Source organism: Cynocephalus volans, chromosome 7 (assembly GCF_027409185.1).
Source record: "Cynocephalus volans isolate mCynVol1 chromosome 7, mCynVol1.pri, whole genome shotgun sequence".
NCBI lineage: Eukaryota > Metazoa > Chordata > Mammalia > Dermoptera > Cynocephalidae > Cynocephalus > Cynocephalus volans.
Window position 1 is genome coordinate 23799567 of NC_084466.1, and position 24907 is coordinate 23824473.

Consider the following 24907-nt stretch of genomic DNA (forward strand, 5'->3'; position numbering starts at 1 on the left):
GCTCAGAATCCTGCTGACTATGCCAATTGTCAGGCTGGATCACAGATCATTCTACCCTGTCCTGTGCAGGTTCTGAGCCAGATAGTCAAAAGAAAAACCAAGTAGCTGCAGGCAAAATAGACATGCTTTATTTAGACACAAGCTCCACTGATCAGTGGTTCAGAGCTGCACTGCCTTCCATACCAAAAGACCACACCAAAACTGCAATGAGGTAAGGGGTACATGGGCACACATGCTCACTAACTCCACTCTCATGCAACTTGTTTGCAAAGGACGTGCTGAATCAAACCCAGCCAGATATGATACGAGGGGCCATGACCAAACCAACTCTACTTTCCTCACAACTTGTCTTAACAAGTTCAAGGATTGTTGTGATTGTTGTGTCTTTTTTTTTTCTCCACTGTTTGTATATTTACTTATTTATTTTTATTAGCTCCCACAAATAAGTGAGAATATGTGGTATTTCTCTTTCTGTGCCTGGCTTATTTCACTTAATATAATTTTCTCTAAGTCCATCCATGAAGAAAGATAAAATTTGAAAATCAACATTTGGTTATTCCTCAAGAATTATTTCAGAAAACAATACATAAGAAATGAAAATTTTGAATTCAGGCTTGATGGAGAACTTCAAAACAGAAAGAGAAGGCTGTGATCTCCAGAACCATGATGGAATGAATCAGCTTTTGTAAAAATGGGCAAAAAGATACAGGTTTTTGTGTTTCCTGATGAAGAGCAATCTAAATCCCAGAATAGTATCTATGAGTGGTCATGTAAAATTTGTTAACCAAATCTTTGAATCTGATCTCAATTTTTAGCAAATACAGGGAATAGAGAAACTTGTTAAATGAACTTACAAGAAAATAAACAGAAACAGCCAGAATGTGGGACATCCTAAAAGGCAACTTACCAGGTTTCTATATTAGGGGGAAAAAAAAAAAAGGACTTCTCTGGCTTAGGCCATAACAAAACTAAACTCAGTGTGTGGAACTTGTTTAAATTTTTACTCAGAAAAATCAACACTAATAACAGTTTGGAAAAAAAAATCAGAGAAATATGATAACAGATCAGCATCATAGTTATGTGTGAAAATACCTATACTCTGAAGGAAAAATATTAATGTATGTACAGGTAAAATACTTTCATCCATGGAAAATTTGTTTGAAATTCTTTACAGAAAAATGATAAGTAAACCAAATGAGGTAAAATTTAAATAATTTTTAAACCTTTGTGTCATGCATATATAAGATTTAATTTACTATTTTCCATACTTTTACATTTGATCATTTGCATAGGAAACTGTAAACAAATAAATTAATTTAAAAAAAAATCTTGTGGGTTATGACCTAAGCAGTTTACTAATGAAATACTGTGGCTTTAAATATACTTCTTAGAAAAAAAAGGATAAAACAGACAAAACCTTAATATCAGGAATCTAGGGGAAAAAACAACAAAATAAAGCAAACTAAAAGGTGGAAAGAATGAATTTGTAAAGGTGTGAATATAAATTAATGAACTCAAGCCAACTAAAATGGTAGAGTCAGTAATTAAAATTTAAAATATGCATAAATTTAGTGAGTTTAAGAAAAGCATATTATACATGCATATTTCCATACATTAATTTATAAGGCATATATTTCAAATTTAAGAAAATAGTGCATATATTTGTACTACAATACATTTATGACTGTATATTATATGAATTATTTTCTACTAACTTATAATTTGCAATAATGAGATTAAACAAAATATAGAGACAGAATAGGAAATAGATCTCAAAAACAAAAAAGAAAGGCAGTACAGGATTAAGTTCAAAAATTCCCTGGCTCCATATGGCTTATTTTACTCATTTATTCATTTTGTAAATTTAGGCTAATGTGACTTCAAAATTAAATAAGAACCACGTATTAAGAAAAATTAAAATTGCACTTAATAAAGAAGCAGAAAAATTCTAAACAATCACTACATCATGTCTAAGTAAAAACAATTTCAAAATTACAAGGGTATTTTATTGTATAAAATATTAATTCCAGTTTAAAAATTGCAGACTGAGAACACACTGGAATGTATACCCACACAAATAGCTAATAGAAAGAAACAAAAAGATATACTAAAGTAAAATATATGTTACAAGTATGAACATTTATATGCAGCCTCAATGTCAGTCAATTAAGAGAATTCTCTGAGTACCAGAAACTGTTAAATATGTTTGGAAGAGGGAAACTAAGAAGACTAAGCAACAAAGCAAACTGTTCATCTGGGAAGCCTGAGTGTTGGCAGCTCTGCTGGCAGCAGGGCAGCGTCACACACGAACGTATATCTCGTTACTGATACATGTTCTGAAAATGCTCACTCCTTCCTCAGGCTGTAGGGAAGAATATGTTTTCTTGCTTTTATTTTTAGCTTCCATAGCTGCATGCCTTGTCTCTTCCCCCATTTTTGCCTTTGCCCATTTAGGCTGCTATAACAAAGTACCCAAACTGTGTAACTTATAAACAACAGAAATATATTTCTCACAGTTCAGAAGGCTGGAAAGCCCAAAATCAAGGCACAGGCAAATTTAGTGTCTGATGAGGGACCACTTCCTGGTTCGTGTTATGAATGGCCTTTCAGCTGGATCCTCCCATGGTGGTGGGGTGAGGCAGCTCTCTGAGGTTTATAATCCCATTCATGAGGACTCCACACTTATGCCCTAATCACCTCCCAAAGGCACTACCATCTAGTACCGTCACACTAGTATACAGTTTTGCAAAATTCTTTTAGATGACATGGGAACAAAAATGTGTGAAGACCGCTGATATCTTATTTCACACACTTCCCTGAACATCCCAAAGCCATCCCTGTGTGTCATTCTGTGATTGGTCTGGGCAACCTTCTCTTTAAAGTTTATTTATGCAATCACTTCTCAGCCCTTTAGCTAAGATCAAGTGTAGTATCTATTCTTATGTTTAATAAAATTTATTTATGCAGTGATTTCCTACTCATTTGCTAAAATTTGGATCAAAGACATAGCAAGTCGGCCCCAGTGTTTTCCTGTTCTACAGTATGATCACATTGATATACTGTTATAACATCACACTTTACTATAATTATTTGCTTACACATATTATTAGCATTGGATTGTGAGAATCTCAAGGGCAGTGTCCGATAGATCTGTGAAATCTCAGTATACTGTATAACACATCCCCTGAAACAGAAGAGTTACTCAGTAAATGATTTCTAAAGTCAAAATATTGTAAAAAGAAGTTAAAAATAGGTTTTTGTTTCAAAGAACAGTATTTTGTATTTTAAGCCATTGCTTTCCATCTATTGATAAGCATACACATAAAAATCAGTAAACCTTTATCCAGACGTTCAGCTATTTTTATGTTTACTTATATAAATTTTTATGTTTACTTATATAAATTTATATATATTTACATATATACTTATATTAATATTATATATATTTATACTTATAAATATAAGTTTTATATTCATATATATATATGTATTTGTATATATATATATGTAATGACATTGATTATGTCCTGTATTGCAGGTAATGCTTTCTTTCTTTTTCCTTTTTTTTTTTGAAGGGGATGAACTGGGATCAGGTTGGAAGACTAAGGAATGCTTCTACCATCTCCAGACCTTAAAATTTTGTATAAAATTGAGAAGGAAGAAACTTGCTAAAGTAATCTCTTCTAATCACAATTGATCATCCTATTTGCTCTAATCAAATTTTTCCCAAATGGTTATTCTACAAAACACAGTATTTTAATCCGAAATCCAATTATCATATTGTGCTACACATAAGAAGCAACCTAAGAATAATTAGAAAGAGAATATGGTGGAAACAGCCCATGAGTCACCACAGGTTCAACTTCAAATTTATGTAGTCAGCCACTTATGAAATTTGGGGGCCTCCATATTTGAAAATAAATTAAAAACATAAAGTAGGATAAAAAGTGAGTTGCTATTTAGAATGAGAAACAAATCTTAACAAATTTAAAATTATAAATGTTTACTTTGTGTAAAGGCTGCAGACATTACAGAATCTACAAAAAGAAGGTAGATTTTGCTAACTGCCTAACACCTCCATAATATTTTTCCCTGCATTTTTGGCCATATCTTTTTTATACTCAGCATTTCACATGAGATATATAATTTATCCTTAAAAAGACTAAAGAGAGAATTTAAAATTTCTTCTATCATAGTGTATCAAAATTTATTTTTATTATGGATGGTTTATATAAGTATTATTTGCTTTCACAAGTTTTATTAGTTATTACAGATATATAGGATTATTGTTGGTGTTAAATTTTGAAAGATATTTATCATCTTTTTCACATGTAAGTTGTACTATTTTTGGTTATTTTATATATCCTTGAGCAGTGACAAATCTAAAACACATTTGAGTTGGCTATATTTATTATTAGCCACTTTGTTTTTATATGCAAAAAGTTCATGGGAAAATGGAATTAAACAATAATATGAATCTTTTCATAAACAACTTGAAGTCACCTCGTACAGTATTTTAAACTTAATGTAATTTTCAGTGTCATTATTTCATGCCAAATCAGCACAAGTTTCAATTTTTAATGTTTTATTGTTTTTTATAAATTATTTAAATCAATGATTATTTATTACTCCAGTTGAAAAGTTTTATCTTCTCAATAAATTTTTGTTTATTATAATTTGAAAAATGCTAGAATTTGCTTTTCATTATTAGAAAAACTTTTACTATTTTATTGCATATATATTGGATTTGTTTTATATGCCTATTACATTTATTTGAAATTTATTTTTTAAATGCATAAATTTATAGTTGGCAAAAGAAGGTACACTACCTATACTCCCAAATTAGGAGTCATTATTTTTTTTCACTTGTTTTATTGACATTCCAAGACATTTTTCTGAGTTTCTGTAAAAATTTCAGAACTCAGCTTTCTCTGAGAAAGATCCCCAAAGTCCCTGTCTCTTCATTTCACCAGATGGAAGATGGAAGGAAAGTCAGAACAGTAGGGGAAAGCCCTTGAATGTCTATAGTCACACTGGTTGGTTTCATGCTACCTCCTTTGCTGGCAAACATGTATTACTTATTTGCATGAGCCCTTACAAATATACAATGAACTACTAGCAGATGACTTTAAGATTTTTAAAAATGTTATATACATATATTCATATACATATACATATATATATACATATATATGTGTGCGTGTGTGTGTGTGTGTGTATATATATATACATATATATTTGGCATGTGCATAGTTTCTCTTTGAGAGCTATTCAACTTCTTCCTGAATTAGAATTGCTAGCACAGTAATACACCATTAAACTTCCACAAGTTGCACCATGTTTAAATTAATGATTGTGTTCCTACTGTTTTACTTAACCGCGTTTTCTCATAACTTGATAGTGTTTAAATACTCATTTGCCATTCTGAGAGGAAATGCTTTCTAGAACCATATATATGCCTCACCTACCATAGATTTTCACTAAAAAGAGTCCAGGAAGTCATATTGACAAAAGTTTATGCTGTTTCCTCTTCCTAACTCATATTTATTAAACTTATGGATGAAAGTATACTGACATATGTCAGTAAATCATTTTATACTCACATTTTCATGTATTCCACAAGAAAAAGATTGTATCTGAATAAAAATCTGGGATAGTACAAGAAGATCCTTTTTCTGTCTTGATTAAATAATTCTATTCCATTTCTGTCATAGACTGTTATCCTCAAGAAATATATTTATGCTTTAAAGTTCTTTTTTGAAGATCTTGTTAAAATTACTTTTAATAAAGTTTATGCACAAAGTGAAAGTTAACATTATTTTAATTTTCTATGATCACAAGAGTCTGTTTTAAAAAGTTCTTTGGAATTGTGTTATCTTTACAATTAGTAGTAGTACATGATGAATTAAAACAATATAATTATGTTAAAAATTGTGTTAAATATTTATTATAATAATTTTATGTTCTCTTAAAATAAATCCCTTAATGAGATTGATAGGGCTTTGTCACATATCCATAGGTGACTGCTACTTATGACTAGAATGAGACAGTATTCAACATCAATTTTATTTTCATATTTCTTTTCTTTTTTTATTTATGTACTGAGAAAATACTATAACATAAATTGATAATAATGGAAGTTATTTCATTACAGCAAAGTTTTTCAGTTCTTTGAACTTCTTAATAGTTATATGCCTCAAATTATATAGCTATCTATCTTCAAAAGATTATCTTAAAAAAGATTATTTTTAATAATCTACCATCTGACAAGTCTATTAGCTTTTCCTTCCATTGTGTTCAAAGTAAATAATGGGAAACTTGAACAGGAGGATTTATTACCTAGTCATTAGTGCCATTCCCTTTTGCAACACCAGCCTTAGTACTTCTATTTATATCTGAGGGTGACTTACGGTTATTTACCTTCGGGGGCAAAGCTCCACAGTTAATCTGACCATATAGTTTATCATCCAAATTGAGAATAAATATGGACAATATTAATAAGTATGCAAGAAAATCAAGCATAGTCCAGAGTGGCACTGGCAAACCAGCACATAGCTGTCACCTTAATGATTAAAAATCATTAAACAGGATGAAAGACAAGCCATTTCTTATAAAATTAGAGAAGTGAATTTGTGGAGGGACAGGTGGAAAACTGCAGTTGTTTTCTTAGGCAAATATATTTTTAAATAGATAAGTTATACTCTTAAAAAACTGCATGTCTGAAAGTTAAAGATCTTAATATTCTTAAAATTATGCAACTGTTTGAGGGCCCTCTGCTATGTTTTAAGAACATGAGACAGAGTAGCAGAACATGCAAGTCTTTACTGCAGAAGACCTTGGACATCATGCTAGTTCTTTTGGAATTTACTTTTCCAGTAATGTGAAATTATATTCTAAGGCAACTGAGATCCCTGATTCTAATGCCGTCTCTCTTGAGCTGAGGTACCTTGTATTATTAAAGTGTCTGGGAGGATTATACTGGTCGGAGGGCACATCTAATGGAATAAGTTAATGCCCCTACCAATTTTAACTCATAGAGAAATTTGCACAGTATCTTATATGGTCCTGAATTTAGGTGAAATACCTTCTCAGTTTATTCAGTTGCAGCACAAACTAGTGCTATTAATATCCACATGGCGAAACTGTAAAGTGAAGCTGGAGTAGGGTGAGGGGTTATAAATAAACAAACAAACAAACAAACAAACAAACAAATAAATAAATAAGCATGCTAGGAGAGGAAGCTCCCTGTTACAAATTTCATTTCTGTCCGCCCCCCTCCCCCCAAAAAACTTTTTGTATCTTGTTTGGGGACTTGCCTTAACATTTGATATATTAAATAAGTCATGAGCAAATTCCTTGCTATTCTATACCAAAGCACAGAAGTTTCAATACTTACAGTCTAAGTTCTTAAATTATTTAGTTCAAAACCTATATTCTTCACTATTCTGACTTGTATTTAACAACTTTCTTAACCAGTGTGGTCTCAATAAACTCGGTATCTAGACATTGGCAGAGGCTTTCAAATTCGGTTTTCTAAGGGGCAAATAAAAGGAAAGGAAAATAAGAAGTTGAATTTCTGAACATGTAAACTGTACTGCTTGAAATGTCACTGCTGTTCTCCTCTTCCTGTCTTTTCATCTTCTCAAGAGCTCAGTACATCTCTCTGTTGGATCGTACATTTGTTTCCTGAAATACTTCCTTGTATTACTTATGTGGAGTAAGATATGAGCTTTTCTTGACCTCATAGTTTTTATCTAGAGCCACATCTGTCTAAGAAAGTCCCCTTTTTATATTAAAACATCTTGGACTTTCTTCTGTTTAGACTGAATTTTCACTGCCTGATTATATGTTCCTTTTCCATCTACTCTTTACAGAAAAGATATTTCCAATCTGCAAATCCTGTCTTCACTCTTCTGTTCTTACCTGATTTGGCAGTATTCTCAGATACTGTGGCTACACTCTGCAAAGAACTCATTGTTAGATGACATATTTCTGGTTTATTTGGTTTTTGTATTTGTTTGATGGTTACATATTTGCTTTTTAGCTTTTTTTTTTCTTTTTTTTCCTTCAATAATATAAACTCCTTGAAGTAAGAACCCCCCCCTTTTTAATTCAATGGTGCAGAGAAATTACTAACATTGACTAAATAAGTGAAAGGCATTCTTTTTTGAAACAGTTTTATTGATTATATAGAATTCAGAGATCTGCAACTGATATAATGCCAACAGCGTAACCAGCAATTAGAGATAAGTTAAGTTTAGTGATTGTTTCAATGAAATAAATTTAGGCCTTCTTGATTTTCTCAGCTGTTATATACCTTACATATTTCATTGATCCCTGATTTTTTAAAAACTTCTTCCTAGTTTCTTTTGATTTTCTCTCTCCTTTTCTATCTTTTTTCCATTTTTAAACATATGAATTTAAGGCTACACATTTATCCCTAAACTCTGTTATGGCTACATTTAACATCTCTACTGTGTCCTTATTTAGTTCATTATTTTCCGTTATTATTTAGTTAAAAATACTTTCTACATTTGTGTGATATTTTTCCCTTAGTATGTAGGTTATTTAGAAGTACATGGGTGGTGTTCAAACACATGACATTTTATGGTGGTCTTTTTAAAACAATGTACCTGTAGTTTAATTTATCCCTAGTCAGAGAACATAACAGAAGTTGATTTCCATCATTTAATTTTTTAAAAAAGTGCTTCATTGGTACTTTTGGTATCATCTTTATATAACCTCGAGTCAGCAGCTATAATTTCTCTTTGTTTCTATGTTGCCTCTAGCATCACCCCCTTACTGCCTCCAAATTGCTGCTTTTAATTTTCCATGTGCTAGGAAATCAGATAAGCAAGCACTTTTTTTTTTTTAAGTGTCTAAATTGAGAATGTATAAGACCTGAGGGACTTTTCTATGAAGAAAGTGCTTGGCTTTTGGTTCACAATCTATGTCACGTTTATTTCTGTTGAGGCCAGTAAGAGACATGTGTTTATTGATGTTCAGGTTCATGACTCTATATGATCTGATTAGTTGAAGTTTATCAAATTTATCATGAGCGCCCACTAAATGGCAGGCGCTGGACCTGAGCTGGACTTACACATGTGAATAAGACAGTACTCACCCTCAAGGCTCTTTGAGTTCAGTAGGGGAGAAAGTCATACACATGGAAAATGTCAATATACCACAAGAATTACTATGAAGAAGCCTCATGCAAGGATGAATAAGAATACAGAACTAGACACGTAACCCAGACTAGAGCATGTGTGTCTGGGGGGATGTGCAGAAAGGAGACAAGGAAAGCAATTATGATACACATGATGCCTGAATTAAGTATTAAAGAATAAGTAGACATTAGGCAGACAGAACCGAATGAAGATATTCCAAACAGAAGGCAAAACATCATCAAAGACACAGAGGAAAGCAAACAAACAAGCAGCAGAATGCATTTGGGCTCCTACAAGCAGCACAGGGCTGGGAAGTAAAGTAATGTCAAGAGAGTAACAGCCAAGGAAGAAAACACTGCTTTGCTGGAGATTTGATCTCTAGTTAAATGTTTTATATATACATAAAGAGAACAAGAGAACGACGAGTAGATGTTGCTACACTATTTAAATCATTTTTTAAAAAACAAAAACACAATCACACAGGTCTAATCACTTTGGGTCACCAGTTTATTCATCATGTCTCAACATTCTGCCATGTTTTGCATTTCATATCTATCCACAATGAAAGAATTATATCTCTAAAATATTAAAGCAACTTAAATAATGACATAATGTCATGTGCACCTACTTACATTCTTAAGTTCACGTTTTCTAATTGGAGATAAAGCAGATAAATATACATCTACATAATCCTCCCTCTATCTTAACTGAGGCAAAATACACCATCTGATTATTCCTAAAGAAATTGTGAGTCAGGTGAATCAGAATTCATTCATTCAGCAAATATTTGAGGATTCCCTTCTATACATCCGGAGCTATTCTGGACATAAAGGACAAAATGTTGAGTGGATCCTGGCATATTTCTGGGGTTTGTAATCTATCAGTCTGGTAGAGGAGGAAGACATCTGTCAAGTAGCCCTCTCACCCATTTAATTCATAAACCTTTATTTGAACTGTCCTTGTTTTCGATGAATACTTCCAAAGTTAAATTTATCAAATCCAGAATTACATTACTCATCTAAACCACTCCCTCTTCCTCATTTGTACACATATTCAGTGATTAAATCTCATCATTTCTTACCTTACATCTCCTCTATTGCTATGTCAGTTCAGGAATACTGAACAGTGAATCAACCTCATTTTCAGGGGGAATTAGGAAGCGAAAGAGTGAACTGGGATGCCCAATTCCTAAAAATGGCATCTATTCTTTAGAGTCTGGAAATTTTAGCTCATTTTTTTTCCAGCTCATTAAATTTTATCAGTATTTAAGCAGTTGTAATTTCCCCAGTGTGCTCCCTTTTTTCTTTTTCCCCTATGTAAACTAGAGTTTACCACACAGCAAGCTTTGAGTATTTTGAATGAACCTATGCACATGTATAAACTTATACACATACATTTTGAAAATAAATGTTACGATCAGGCATAGAAAAACACTGCATAACTTCAAATTCATTTTCACTGGAAATGGTACCAGATCTCTTGCTGGGGGCCAATCTCAACTGGGAGGCCAATCTAAACAGTCAGCTTGGCCTCTGGCATGTTCTGGAAGCAGGTGGCTCTGCATCCCTATGCATCCTTTTCCCCAAACTGTGTTTTATTGGACTCTTTACTAGGCATTACATTTTTTATGAAAAAAAGAGTGTTTCTGTGATTAAACAATTTTAGTAATAGAGTTAAAGTATTAAATTTGGTCTCTTAATTGCAGGACTTCTCAGAGACTTTAGCATTTTAATGAAATTGTCAGTTATCAAGTGGGTACACATGTATCATGTAGAACTACCAAAGTTTTAAAAACTAATTTCTCATTTATTTTCTCAGAAAAGCTTTCTGAGCTTCTGATGGCTGCCTCCACCCCTACCCTTCTTTCCTCATTGCTCCAATCTCTGCCTTTGTATTCATCTCATCTTCTCTCTGTGAGAAAAGTCTCCCTCTGCCTCTCCCTTAGAAGGACACATATAATTGCATAGGCCCACCCTGCTTACTCAGATAACCTACCCACCCACCTCAAGATGATTAGCTTGACCACACCTGCAAAGACCTTTTTTTTTTTTTCTAAACAAGATCTTGGGGTTCATTAAATCAGACTAAGCCTACAGTTTGCCCTTTTCTCAAAACTATATGATTCTTTCTTAGCTATCATACATAAAATGCCTTTGTATACACAAGTAGGATGGGTAAATTATGCACTGGTTGATGGTATAACATCAACAGGACTGAACTCTGACTTAGGAGACCTGGTGCTACTACTGTGTGTACCCTACCATGTCACTTAAATTATCCCTACATACCCGAGTTGCATAGTAGCAATATTAAGGGATTATATCGTATTCTTTAGTTATTCTAACTGCTTTTAAAATTAAGTCCTATTTTTAATATAACAGTATATACTATCAATTTGTGGGAACTTGCTAGAATGCAAACTCCACAGAGACCTGAATTTTACTCGGTGATATGGGACTCTCCCTAGCATGTAGGAGACACTTGATAAACATAAAATAAACATATTCCTGAGTTTCTAGTCAATGGAAAACAAAACAAAACAAAAAACCCACCCTGAATATGATGTTGAATGCATAAGTAATGTGTTTCAACTTTTTTAAAAAAAATATGCAACTGAATTTAAATATTGTGTATGTTTATTCAGAAAACAAATCATTAAATTTTACACTGCCATAGGATTTCATGAGAGCTGAATTATCAAGTGACCACTGATTATTTCTGTAGTTTAAAAATTACTTTTCTCAAACTTTAGTTATTTTTACCTTGTTGATAAAAGTAGGAGTTATGAGGTAGCTAATCCCCCAACAAAGGACAGTCAATTAGGACCTGTACTCAATTTTTTAGGGAGCAAAAAAGTGTTTGCTAATAAAGCTATGGGTAAGATTCAGCAAAAGAAACTATCACTCTATTCGGGAGGACACCTTAAAACATCTCACTCGTATAAGGTTTTCCCCCATCTATCCCATCCTGCCATTTATTCCTCATCTTTGTGACTTAGATAGACTGTTAAATGCAACCAAGCAGAGCCTGAGGACATCTGGAGGCCTAAGGGAAAAATTGTTTACACTCAAGTTGCTAAGAGTGCAATGGAGGTGATGGCTGTTATTATAAAGGGCTTCTGAAAGGATGCAGAAATACTGGGATCCTCTTTGCAAAAGATCAAAAATATGTTGCCAGGAGAATTGTGATGGAAACATGGATATTCCTTGTTAGTGCTTTCTGGGGGAATACAGTTTTCATGAAGCTTTTGTTACTCAGAACCCAGAAAAGAGTAAGGAGAAAAAGCATCCTTTTCTTTTGCAAAAACAAAAACAATACAAACAAACAAAAACAGCAAAAACCAGAGACTTTAAAGACTAAGAGAAGAGTAGAAGGTTGTGGAGAAGACAGGGAATGCAAATCAGGAATGAATGTTTTGCTAGTTGTCAGGAATGAGTATTTGGGAGTTTGGAGGAGCAAGAGGCTCTAAATAAATCCTGTAAACAAGAAACAAGGAATAAAGAGAAAAAGGGATCTAGAGGAATGCTACTATGGGATATTCATAGGTCCCCTTCAATGATCTTCAGAAAATTGTAAGGACTAGTATTAGAAGTAAGGGAATAAGAGAATTTTTGCATTATATTCTCACTTTTTAAAATGTTTACAATGATATGTCTTTTGTATGGAGAGAGACAGAGATACAGAGACAGGAGGGCCAGGCAGGCAGAAAGAAAAATAGGAAGAAAAAGATAATGTTTTTATCCCAGTATCATTAAAGCCAGTGTTTAGATGCCTAATTATCTTGAGCAAGTTGATAGCTTTCCGTAAGCCCTAACATCTAATCTTGTACAATGCTATTAACTTTTTCATGAAACTGTTCTGACAGCCTGTACCAGTGGCTTCTGAGATGCTTCAACACCTGTTGCACCAGACCAACCAGGCCTTGATCCTCCCTGTTTGAACAGATCAAGACTCTTTAACCTTATTCAAGCATGTCTGACACTAAGTAAAGTTCTATCTATTATGAAAATCTTATAATATTGGGGGTCCATTGCTTTTTGATTGAAACTTAAATTAAATGTAGCATTTTGTAGTAAGTGCATCTATGTCATTCTCTGCAGATATGCAGTCTCAAACAATGAATTTTTCCCAGACTGATTCAGATATCCAAATAACCACTACCTTTCTATCCTGGCATTTTGTGGTAATAAAAGTACTATCATGGCCCATATCTGGACAACTGGAAATCCTTGCAACTGCTTCCCAAATTTTAATGTGCATAGAAATACTTTGTTAAAATGCAGAATCCTGGGCTCCATTCCCGGAGATTCTGATTCTGTAGGACTGGATAGTGGTCAGATGATCTGCATACTTAACTAGCTCCCAAGTAATGATGATGCTGTTGGTCCATGGTCGACTTTACTGCTTCGCACCATAACTTCAACAAGAAAGCGGCCATATCTTGTTAAACAATGTTAAAAATAAGTGTGCCATATGGCTGTTTCAGTATCAAGTCCCTGTACCAGTGGTTTCTTAAATTACCACCAAGTTTCTTCATGGCCACACAGGAGTACGGTTAGAAGTACCTGGGGATGATTTAGTAGGTGTGTTGCAGGAGGCTACTGTGAACTCACAGGGAGAGGCAGGAAACACTGAGGCTTGTGGCAGGAAGAAGAGTTTATTTATGTGTCGGCACCAGCTCAGTGGACTCTCGTCACAAAGGCTGAGCCCCAAATGCAGCAGGGTTGTTTGTTTTATGGCACATTTTTTCTGGGTTTTTGTAATTGCACACAAGGGGTAATCTTGTTTGGTTTGACTCTATCTCAGGGCGGAAAATTACAGCAAGGGAGAAGCAGGGTGGAAAATTCTGTTACAGCAGTGTGTGGCAAACACGGTGTGAGACAAGGTGGGGGTGCAGCTGCAGCTGGGTCTGTATGATCTGGGTGGGGGTCTTGGTTACAGTATAGCATGGCACAGCATGGGTGCCTAACAGCCACAGCTGGGCTGGACACAGCCAGGTAAGTACGGGTGCCTCTTTCTCCCCTTTGATGCATGACGAAGGCCTTAGATGGCCTGGTCAAACAGCATCACCTTTAGCTGGATTTGGTCTAGGGGCTGGTACTGTCATAGTGAGAACATTTTGATTGTGGTTTTTTGTTCTACTATGGCCTCCAGGGAGGATTTGACTGTGTGTATTACCAGAGGCAGCAGGCAAGGGAGGATGGGCAGGTGCCCATTAAGAAAAGAACCATAATAATAATAAGGGTTTTGAATCCTCCAAACATGTTAAACCAGCCTCTGAAGAGGCTTTTTGGGTTTTAGCCTGATGACTTTTGAACTAGGGCATGAGTTAGGTTTTTTTTTTTTGTCTGGGGATCGTCATGCTTCCACTGTGCATGGACTAGGCAGCCCTTGGAGTGACTAGATGTTGTCATCCGGGGTCTCCATGGCATTTTCCAGTCCTCTTTTCTGGAGAGTTACCTTGCAGGGTGAAGTGGGGTGAGGAATATAGTCCCAAGAGATTGTGACTGGTTTGAGTCTGCTGTGATGTATCCACGGAGTGACCTCAGCTACTTTGACTGTAGTAGGGGTAAATAAGAAGACAGTAAAAGGTCCCCTCCACAGGGGTTTGAGGGGCTGTACATTTCATTTTTTAATCCAAACAGAGGAACCTGGCTTGTAGGAGTATTCAAGGGGTTTAAGAATAACTGGGAGTTGTTCTCCTACCCACTGGTGAATGGCATGTATGGTTTTTCCTAGAGCCCAGAGTTGTTGTAAAGTTACCTGTCCGACCTCCGTCAGATTACCTTGAATGGCTTTGATGACATGAGGAGGCCTTTTGTATAGGATTTCAAAAGTGGAGAAGCCCATGCACTTGGTGGGTGTAGATCAGATCTGGAACAAAACCATGGGGAGGATTTTGTTACAGTGGAGGTGAGTTTCTTGGCATAATTTCCTGAGGTAAGTCTTTATAGTTCATGAGTTTGACCATTTCTGAACTTTGGGGTCAATAGGCAGTGTGTAGCTTGCAGGTAATTTTTAAATTCCAGGCTATTGGTTGAACAATTTTAGCTACAAATGCCGGTCCATTGTCAGACCCAATGACTAGAGGTAATTCAAATCATGGGATGATTTCTTGCAGGAGTGCTTGGGCCACTATGTCCAGCTGTTTTGAAAGATATGCCACCAGGCAGTGCCAGGACCCCAGAAGCTGAGTTAGAACTCACACCACAATATACTGTCTTTTGTGGATCTATAGAAAGAAGGGCTTTTTCAAGTCAGGCAGTCCCAGTCCTGGAGCACTCATAAGTGTCCTTTTTATGTCCATGAAGGCCTTTTGTTGAGTTGTTTCCCAGATCAAGGATTCTTTTCTCCCCTCTTTGGTTGTTTCATATAGGGGTTTTGTCAGCACTCCAAAGTTAGGGATCCAGATCCTGTAGAAAACCACTGCCCCCAGGAACTCATGAACCTGTCTTCAGGTGTTGGGGTTCAGATGGAACAGACAGCCTGTTTGTGCTCTGGTCCCAGTTGGTGTTGTCTTTGGGAGATATAGAACCCCAAATATCTGACTTTTTCATGGCATATTTGGGCCTTCTATTTAGACCCCACGTTTTATCCTTTTTCCCAAAGTAGATTGAGGAGAAGTTCAATCTCTTTTATATATTCTTGGTGGGTCCTTCCAGCCCGCAACAGGTCATCAACCTATTGGAACAGAGTACATCCACTTTGACTGGGAAAGCCTACAGGCCAGAAGCCAGGCTTGTGTTGAAAATGATTGGGGAGTTCTTGAACCCCTGAGGCAACCATGTTCATGTTAATTGTTTTTGAGTCCCCTTGGGACTGTTCCATTGGAAAGCAAAAATGGGTTGACTTTAGGGAGCCAGTCTGATGCAGAAAATGGCATCTTTAAGGTCCAGACAGGTGAAGTAAGCAGCATCAGCAAGGATCAAGCTCAGATTAGTTATAGCAGGGTGCAGGGTGATGGCTGCTTGGTTGACTGCCCTGAGGTTTTGTACTGGTCAAAAGTCATTTGTCACTGGCTTCTGAACTGAGGTAGAGGTGTGTTTCAGGGGGACTGGCATGGCCTTAAAAATCCTTATTTGAGGAGTCTGTCTAGATATTTTGCATCCCCTGTTAAGCCCATCAGGGGATATGGTATTGTTTTTGCTGGACTGGTGTTGCCCTTGGTTTCAGTCCTACCAGGACTGGGGGAATGTCCTTAGCTATACCTGGTGGGTTTTCTTCAGCCTAGACTCTGGGCATTCGGAAGGGAAGCTTGAGCAATGTTGGTGTCGTGGCCTTTAGGCTGAACAACTGCCATTCTTCACCTTGGGGAATGGTGAGGGACAGGATCTGAGCACCTGAATCTCCCAGAAATAGGGACATCTCTCTGATCTTTAAGAAAGTTATTTGGGCCTGAAACATACTCAGCAGATCTCATCTAAGTAGAGGTAATGGACAGTTGGGAAGGTAGAGAAACTTGTGAATGACCTCTCTTTTTCCTATGTTGCATCTTCTGGGCAGTAAGAAGGTGTGTTTCTGTCAGCTCCTTGTGGCTCTGACTATGGTACTTTGTTTCCAAGAAAAACGTCCAAGAGGCTGTGTGACTACCAAATGTGGGCTCCAGTGTCCACCATGAAGTTTATAGGTTGGCCCCCTACCATCATTTGGACCAAGGGCTCCTGGGAGACCAGGGAAAGGTCTCCCTTTTATATTGTTCAAGTTCAGCCAAGCCAATGAAATCTTGCTGGGTTGCCTTTGTAGCCAGTTTGCCTGGGTTGCGTTCTCCTCAGGAGGCTTGTCGCTTTTGGGGGGGCTGGAAGTTGCCCTTAGCAGTGGCTGGGAGTTGGGGACATTAATTTTTTTTGAATGACCATCTTCATGACAGAAGGCACATTCGCTGGGTCTTAGAGGTGGTCTGGAACCGGGTGCGTCCTGTGGCTGCTCTCTGGTCAACTTTTGGCCTCAGCCCCGGGGCCCTTTCAGGGTTCCCAACTTTTTGGCCAGTGTAGCAGCTAGGAGGTCCACCTTCTTCTTTATTCTTTTTTGTCTGTCTTGTGGCGGGCCTCCACATCCCAGTTGACTAACACCTTGACTGAAATTTCTAGGAGTTGGGTAATTAATGCCAGCAAACCCGTCCAGCTTTTGTAGCTTATGGTGCATATGGTCCATAAAAAGCAGGTCCTCTGGTCCTGTGCTTGGTCCACAAAAGCAGCATTGATCATCCTCTGGTTTTAAGGTTGTTCAGGATTAAAGGGGCTTGCAGTGGCAGAATGCCTTGCAGAGCCTTTCATAAAACTGACTGGGGCTTTCTTCTGGCTTTCGGAGGACTTTAGAGATCTTATTCATGTTGGTCAGCTTTTTCCCTCCTGCCTTTAAGCCTCCCAGGAAAAGCTCTTGGCACTGCTCCAGCATCTGTAGGACATGATCTGTGCTGGGGTCTCAGTGTGGATCCTTACTGGGAAGGGAAAGAGGGTCTTGGTATACATTTGGGCATTACGTGTCCTGGCTGGGGCATGGTGTTGGAGCCACTTTAGAGCCACCTGGCTGATATGGCATCTTTCTTCTGTATTGAAGAGAGTCATTAGGAACTACTTGCTGTCCATCCAGGTGGGCTGGTGAGTCTGGACTATGGACTGGACCAGATCAAACATAGCCTGGGGCTTTTCAGTATATGTGAGCATATTATGTTTCCAATTTAGAAGATCAGTCATTGTGAAAGGGCTGATAGATGAAGGTGGGCTGTCCTCCCTGCAGGTGCCCATCCTGATGATAATATAAGGGACCCTGAGTCTCTCTGAGCAGCATCTGGAGAGCCATTCCCCATGGTGACTCAGTGGAAGGCTGGGTCCTGCTTGGACCATATGGGGTCAGAGTAGGTGTCAGTGGGGTCTCCGGAGATGTGGGAGCTGAAGTGGTCCCCACTGATGCTCCAGGAGGAGATGTAGGACTCACTGCTTCAGTAAGAGGCAGTGATGGGGGTTTTGAGGGTGGCAGAGCAGTTGGCCCAGTTAAGTAGAGAGGTGGCAGATCCTCTGGATCTGAGGGCAGAATAGTTGGCTTGGGGGCCACTTGGAGCAGTCACCTCCGGGGGTCTGTCTGACCTGGGACTGACGTTTCGCTGGCCAGGAGAATTTGACAGTGTTTTTCCATGAAGGTCTTTAACCAGGAGGGTGAATGAACTAAGTCTTCCCAAGAATCAATAAAGAGGTACTGGTCAGGTGGCCCTGAAGGTCATTTCTACATTGGCCAATAATAACTTGCCTGACTGGATGGATAAGGGAAAGGTCAAAGGATCCCTCCAAGGGCCATCTCACGTTGAAAGATGGCCAGTCCACCTCACAGAATGTCCTGAGTTTATCAGGAGATAGTTTGGCACCATAATCACTAGAAAAGCCCTTTTTAAAATTCCTCAGCATACAGGCAAGGGGAGTTTGTTTGCTAGGTTTCCCTACATGTTTTCCACCCATGATTGGTGCCGCAACAGACACTATTCCAATCACCACTTTGTCTGTCTCTGGCTGCTCACCTCACAGTGATATTGCAGCACCCTTAGCTTTGGTCAGACGGTATAAACCCCCGTCAGGACCTCTCTTGTAAGAGTCACCCTCAGCTGTAGGAAGTTGCAGTGGAACTGCACATCAGGACTCCACACAGTTCACATCTAGGATATGTCTCAGCCACACATTCACACGCTTTTATTTACCACCCCAAAATTCTAAAAATCCTGACCTGACCTAGGAATGTGGTTTCCTCTGTGAAACAGAGTACTGAGACCTTCCGCCTCTGAGAATTGATCAGGCTCCCCTGCTACTCTCAGGGAGTCACAACCTAGTGGGACCCGGGTCCTTACCTGGTCTGACAGGTGGATCTCCCCTGGTCTGGTTCCTGCACCTCTTTGGGTTCCATTGTGCTCCATGTTTGACCTCCCGGTGAGGTCATTCCCATTCACAGAAAACTCTCCGTAGGTGCCTGAGTGTAGTCCATGGCGATGTGTGTGCGGGGGCAAGACCGAGAGACAAGGGAGGTGGTTAAACCGCCGTCTCCCCCGTCCCAGGTGAGCCCCCAAGAAATGTTTCAGCATGTTACTGTTAACTCACAGGGATAGGCAGGGAACGCTGAGGCTTGTGGCAGGAAGCCGGGCCTATTGATGTGCTGCCAATGGCTCAGTGAACTAATGTCACAAAAGCTGAACCCTGAACACAGAGGGGCTGTTTCTTTTATGGAGCATTTCTCCCGGGTTTGTGCAGCAGGGCACAAGGGGTGATCTTATATGGTTGTGACTCTACCTCAGGGTGGAAAATTATAGCAGGGGAGAAGTAGTATGGAAAATTCTGTTACAGCAGTGTGTGGCAGCCACAGTGTGAGACAAGGCAGGGGTGCAGCTGCAGCTGGTTCTCTATGATATCTGGGTGGGGGTCTTGGTTACAGCATAGTGTGGCACAGCCACATAGTGTGCCTCATGGCCACAGCCAGCCAGGACACCGCCAGGTAAGTATGGGTGTCTCAGGTGTAGGGTACTCAACCATAGGTAAAAAAATTCAAGAACTACTCTCTCAAAATCCTACCTTGAGCCCGACTCCTTCTCTTGCCTGGAGTCCAGTCCTAAATGCAGTAGCATTTTCAAACAAATACAATTCCAAAGCCAAAAGTAATGGGCAATTTAAATTTTACTGAAGTCTATTCCCAAAAGCCTAATTTATTTATAACATACAGAATAAAGTCTTGAAATCTTTCCTCACTTGTCTTTTAATATGGACAACAACTACATCAACACAATTTTATTTCTCCTTCTTTCAGTATTCCCAAACTCTATCTTAAATCTGGTCCTCATGGGCTCTTGACTTATTCTATTATGCCCTTCTTTTTCTTGACCTTAATTCATAATCTGTTTCTCTGTTTCTCTCTGTCCCTGTCTCTGTCTCTCTCTTCTTTTCTTTGTCTCTCCTGTGTTTCTATGAACCACACACTTTCAAGTTAGATTGATAGGATTTGAATCTTGGCTAAGAAACTTGGCACGTGCGTGAAAGAGGGTAAATTTCTTAAACTTCCTGTGCCTCAGTTTCCTCATCCATAAAATGAAAATTCTAATAACCTACTCACAGAGTCATTATAGAGTTAAGTCAGGTAATCTTTATACATATTTAGAACAAATCCTTGTATTCAGGAGGTGCTTTATAAGCATTCAATATTATTATAAGGTGTGTCACTCTCTCTACTCATATGTTGTGCATAAATATCATTTTCAAAGAGTTAAAGACAAACCTATCCATCTACCATTGATTTACTATAAACTAAGAGGTGATTTCAGAGATAATTTGAAAGAATTACCAACTTACCTAAATAGGCTGAGAATGAGTGATTTGAGATGTTATACAAATCAAAATTTTTTTCTGTTTTCCTCTTATATTGTTCCCAAGGACCAGAACAATTACCTTGATCAGTTATTCAATAATGACCTAAGAATGACCAGTGTCTCACATAATACTTCCTTCTTCATCCAGAATCTCTCTTCCCTCAGGTAATCAACCTAAATGAGAAGACTTAACTTTCAACTTGGCTCTGATCTCCCACCCTAAGAACATCCAGGGCCAATCCATACCCAACTAAATCCTTGCTTCCCAGCAAGATTTCCTTTCAGAATCACCTGTGTGGCATCTCCCTTGTGTAAGAAAGTCAATAAAACTCAGTTTGCTTCATTCATAAACAGATTTCTTTACTTCCAAAGGGAACTATTTACACTGGCAATAATTAATTGTGAGCTATATTTCTATAATTAAGCAGCTATTTTATGTGTGAGGAAATTTCAGAAGTTGTCTAAAGACGTTTATAGAAAGAGTTGCAAGAAAAGATTAGGTTGCAGATGAGGTTTTCATATTACGGCTGCAGTGTGATCAAGAAAATCTTATTTAAGGCTGGCCCCTAATAAATGAGGAAGGACAGGAAGTATATTTTAAGAAGCAAATGCAATACTTTCTATAACAGACATGGATCTATAGGTCTTTCCCAAAATATGCCCTAAAACAGAAACTTCAAAAAAGTCAGAGTGTGCTTTTGAAGAGTGAGGTTCTGTAACTCAGGCTTCCAATCAATACTTTTAGATAGGAAGGAATAAAAAATTCTCTTTATAGCTACAATATTTGGTGCCAAGTTTCCTCCAGAGAGGATTTTTACCCCACACATATAAAAGCTAGGAAAGTAGAAGCATATATTAGAAGTACTTGTAAACCCCTCTGATGTTCTATTATGAAAAATTTTGTGCTGACTCCACTTAAATTCGTAAATTGGTTACATGATATTTAAGGATTACGAGGGTTTTTTTTCCCTGTGGAAAAATACTTAAGAAGGAAATACATTTTACTATTTTGGGAGAAGAGAAAGAAAGAATGACTAGAATTTAACTTTCTGTTTAGGGTGAGCTAAAATCGCTGTTCTTAAAATAAAGATATGAAAAATGCACATCAGACAAATGTTTTTTAAGGATTCATATTGTGATAGTCGCACTGATGTAAATATCTTCTTTTGAGAAATGCATATCTAATGTGTCATAAGAAGTCAGTGAATTAACTGTTCCTATTAATTGCAGTTAATGCTTAGATATAAAATAAAAAATGTTTATGAGGCTATGTTTTATTTTACAGAATTTACTATTTTATTAACTAGAAATATCTTTCTATAACGTCCAAAAATCATTGGACAAAGGTTGATTTCTCCATTTGAATTTTACACATTAAAGAATACCTCTGTAATTTTCAGTATTAAATTTATTACATCAAATTAGATTTCCATGGGATTAACCTTCCATTTTAAAACTTGCTACTTAATTAGAATGGCTTTTTTTCCTAATGGTGAAGAGTAAATCTTATAATTACTGATTTTGTTTACATATCCCCTGCTTATAAACAAAACAGAACTTTTGTGTTTATACTGCAAAATTATACATCCATGCTACAATTAAAAATAAAAAAATATTAAAGTGCAAAAAGTTAATTTATTCTGTAGACTATAAAGCAATATGCAATTTTCAGCTTAGTGGTTAATATCAGAGAATCTTTATGAAAATTCATTCTGTCAACTGATGGAATAAAATGATAAATACATAAAAACTAGTATGAAATTATTTTCAGGCATATTATCAATGTCCCAGGACAACTTTTAAATTATACATTTTTATGTTCATTTGTGTGACAAAACTTCACAAATAATATAGTGTTTGACCCAGTAATTTCGTTTATAAAAATAAATTTAAAGAGACTAACACTCAAAACTGTGGAGATTAATTTATGCAAAGAAGTTAACCACTACATCAAATTGGTATTTTAACTCCAAAAATTATAAAAAATAATGTAAAAACAAAAATATAGAAATGATTAATACTATATTATTTTTTAACATTTTATACACATTACAGAACTATTTTCAAAAATATTTAAAAGCATGGAAAATTTTTCTATCATAAGACAAAACTACATACTGAATATTTATAATTTGTCTGTGGGTAATGTTATAATAGACATTTAAACAAAATCTAAACAGCAATATTCATAGTTTTTAATTTTTGGAAATATTATTTAGAGTGATTTGTTTTCTTTTTTTCTACAAAACTTCTCTATGAATCCTTCATTTATATTTAACATAAGCTAATTGCCTATTCAGTTAAAAACAAAGTATGCTTTACAATATAAACTATTTTTATTAACAAATGATTCTTAGAGGATATTTCCTATAAATATTTGTATTATGTGTTTATTTCCTACTGATAAACTGTATACCTTCAGGTAACTAAAAGTCAAACAAAATGAAGTGTACATAAAATGAAAACGGTTATCGATGCCTTCTGAAAATATTATAAAATTTGAAGTATTTGTACTGATGAGTCTAAATAGTGCTCCAAGTATAGAAACTTCTGGGAGAAAGAAATGAAACTCAATCACTGCCAGTGATTCTGTACTACAAAAGATGAGAGCAAAAGAAGAATGTCCTTTCTTTAGCAAATCTTATTAGTATGCAAATATTTGGATTCACAATGACAAGGAGATGAAGAATTAAAGGCCTCTAAAGAGTCAAGTATGCGGAAAAAGAATTGTGAAAGGATCGGGGAGGAGATGGTATTATTTTACCAAATGAAGAGACATGTAGACTTTATATGCACTTGGTTGGTAGCCATCTTATAAGCATGAATGGGACCTGCATTAGAATAAAACTTAAGCTGTGACTGACATTTCAGAAGATGGAAAGATTCTGCTTTATCTATAATGCTGCTAATCTGCTCGATGACCCTATTTCTAGATTTCTTTTCATGGAAGCATATACATTCCCTGTTTTAAGCCAATAGCATTGACACCGTAACTTTTCATCAGTCATTCAAATTGATATATTGCCTTCAAGTAACCTCAAGTGACGTCTGGGTTTTACAAGGACATAGGGGTATTGAGATATGCTGTTTCATTGCCAAGAAAACTAGAACCAGAAACAGAAAATCCATTACAGCAAAAATGCTATCATAGTTTTTCTATTTCTGTCTAAAACCATGACAATAAGCTTCAGTACCCTGTTTCATCTTAATCTTATCTCTGTAAAATTTCATTTCTCTCTCTTCTCCTTCCCTGTCTTTCTTTCCATTTCTTCAGACATTTTTCAACACTACATTACATCTGATTTGCATCACACAAAAAAGCCGGGTAGAGACCCTTGTTTTCAGTTTCAAATTCCCATGAGATAGATTACTGACATTTTCTGAATCAATGTTTGACTATTGTAAAGGAAAATTTTTCTTAAAAATATATGTGGCAGAAAGGAAGTGACTACTGACAATATTAAAATCAGTTTGTCTATTCCATATATCCAGCTGATAAATTCTCTTAACTTTTGACAGGGATGAATTACTTCTATGCATTTATTGACAACTTCTATGCCACTTAGGTGTTTCTTTGCTGATAATTCAACTGACATTTCTTTTTGAATGAAAAACACAATGTGTCTATTTAAAGATCTTCCCTTGCATAATAATGGACTTGGTATCATGAAAATACTTTTTTGATAAACGTAGAAAGCATAATTAGGAATTTGCTGCCTAAAGAGACTTAGCTGGTACAAATAAGAGATAAGTAGTTAGTGTTTGTCCTAGTTACTACTGTTGCATAACGATCTACCCGCATTTTGAAGTATGAACGAGCTGCTTTATTGTACTCAGGGATTCTGAGCCTTAGGAATTCAAGAACCGAGCAGTGATAACTTGCCGGGCTCATTGCTGTTATCAGGTTCAGCAGGAAGATATTAAGTCTGATGGGACTTAACTGATGTGGGCTGGAATCTTCTAGAAACAATACATGTGTCTGGCAACTGATGATGGCAGGAAATGGAACCTCTACTGCTCTGTAAGCTGAAATGTGATATCTCCATGTGATTTCTTCATGTGGGTTAGTTTGGACTTCCTCTCAAGAGAGCTGCACCTGGTTTCCAGGAGCAAGTGTACCAGGAGAGCAAGAAATGTAAGTGCTATTTTGATGACATAGTCTCAGAAGTTGTAGTAATACTTCTTCCATACTCTGTTGTTTGGGGCAGTTATGATAGTCCATGTGGTCCAAGGGAAAAGACACTTGGGAGGAATATCAAGGTTATATTGTTAGAAGACCATGTGGAGTGGGAGATATTATTGTGGCCAATCTTTGGAAAATACAATTGCCAGAGGGATTTTATTTATTCTAACAATCTTTACAAATACACATTTAGGTACTCTAAAACTCAAAAGGCACTATCAG

The 24907-nt window shown here is 36.7% G+C and overlaps 1 non-coding gene across 1 annotated transcript; it reads left to right on the forward strand.

The window, feature by feature from the left end:
- Positions 1-2894: 2894 nt before the first annotated feature.
- On the forward strand, positions 2895-3076 carry LOC134382894 (U2 spliceosomal RNA). Its single transcript, XR_010024148.1, has one exon. It is a non-coding gene; the product is annotated as a U2 spliceosomal RNA (small nuclear RNA).
- The last annotated feature ends 21831 nt before the right edge of the window (positions 3077-24907 follow it).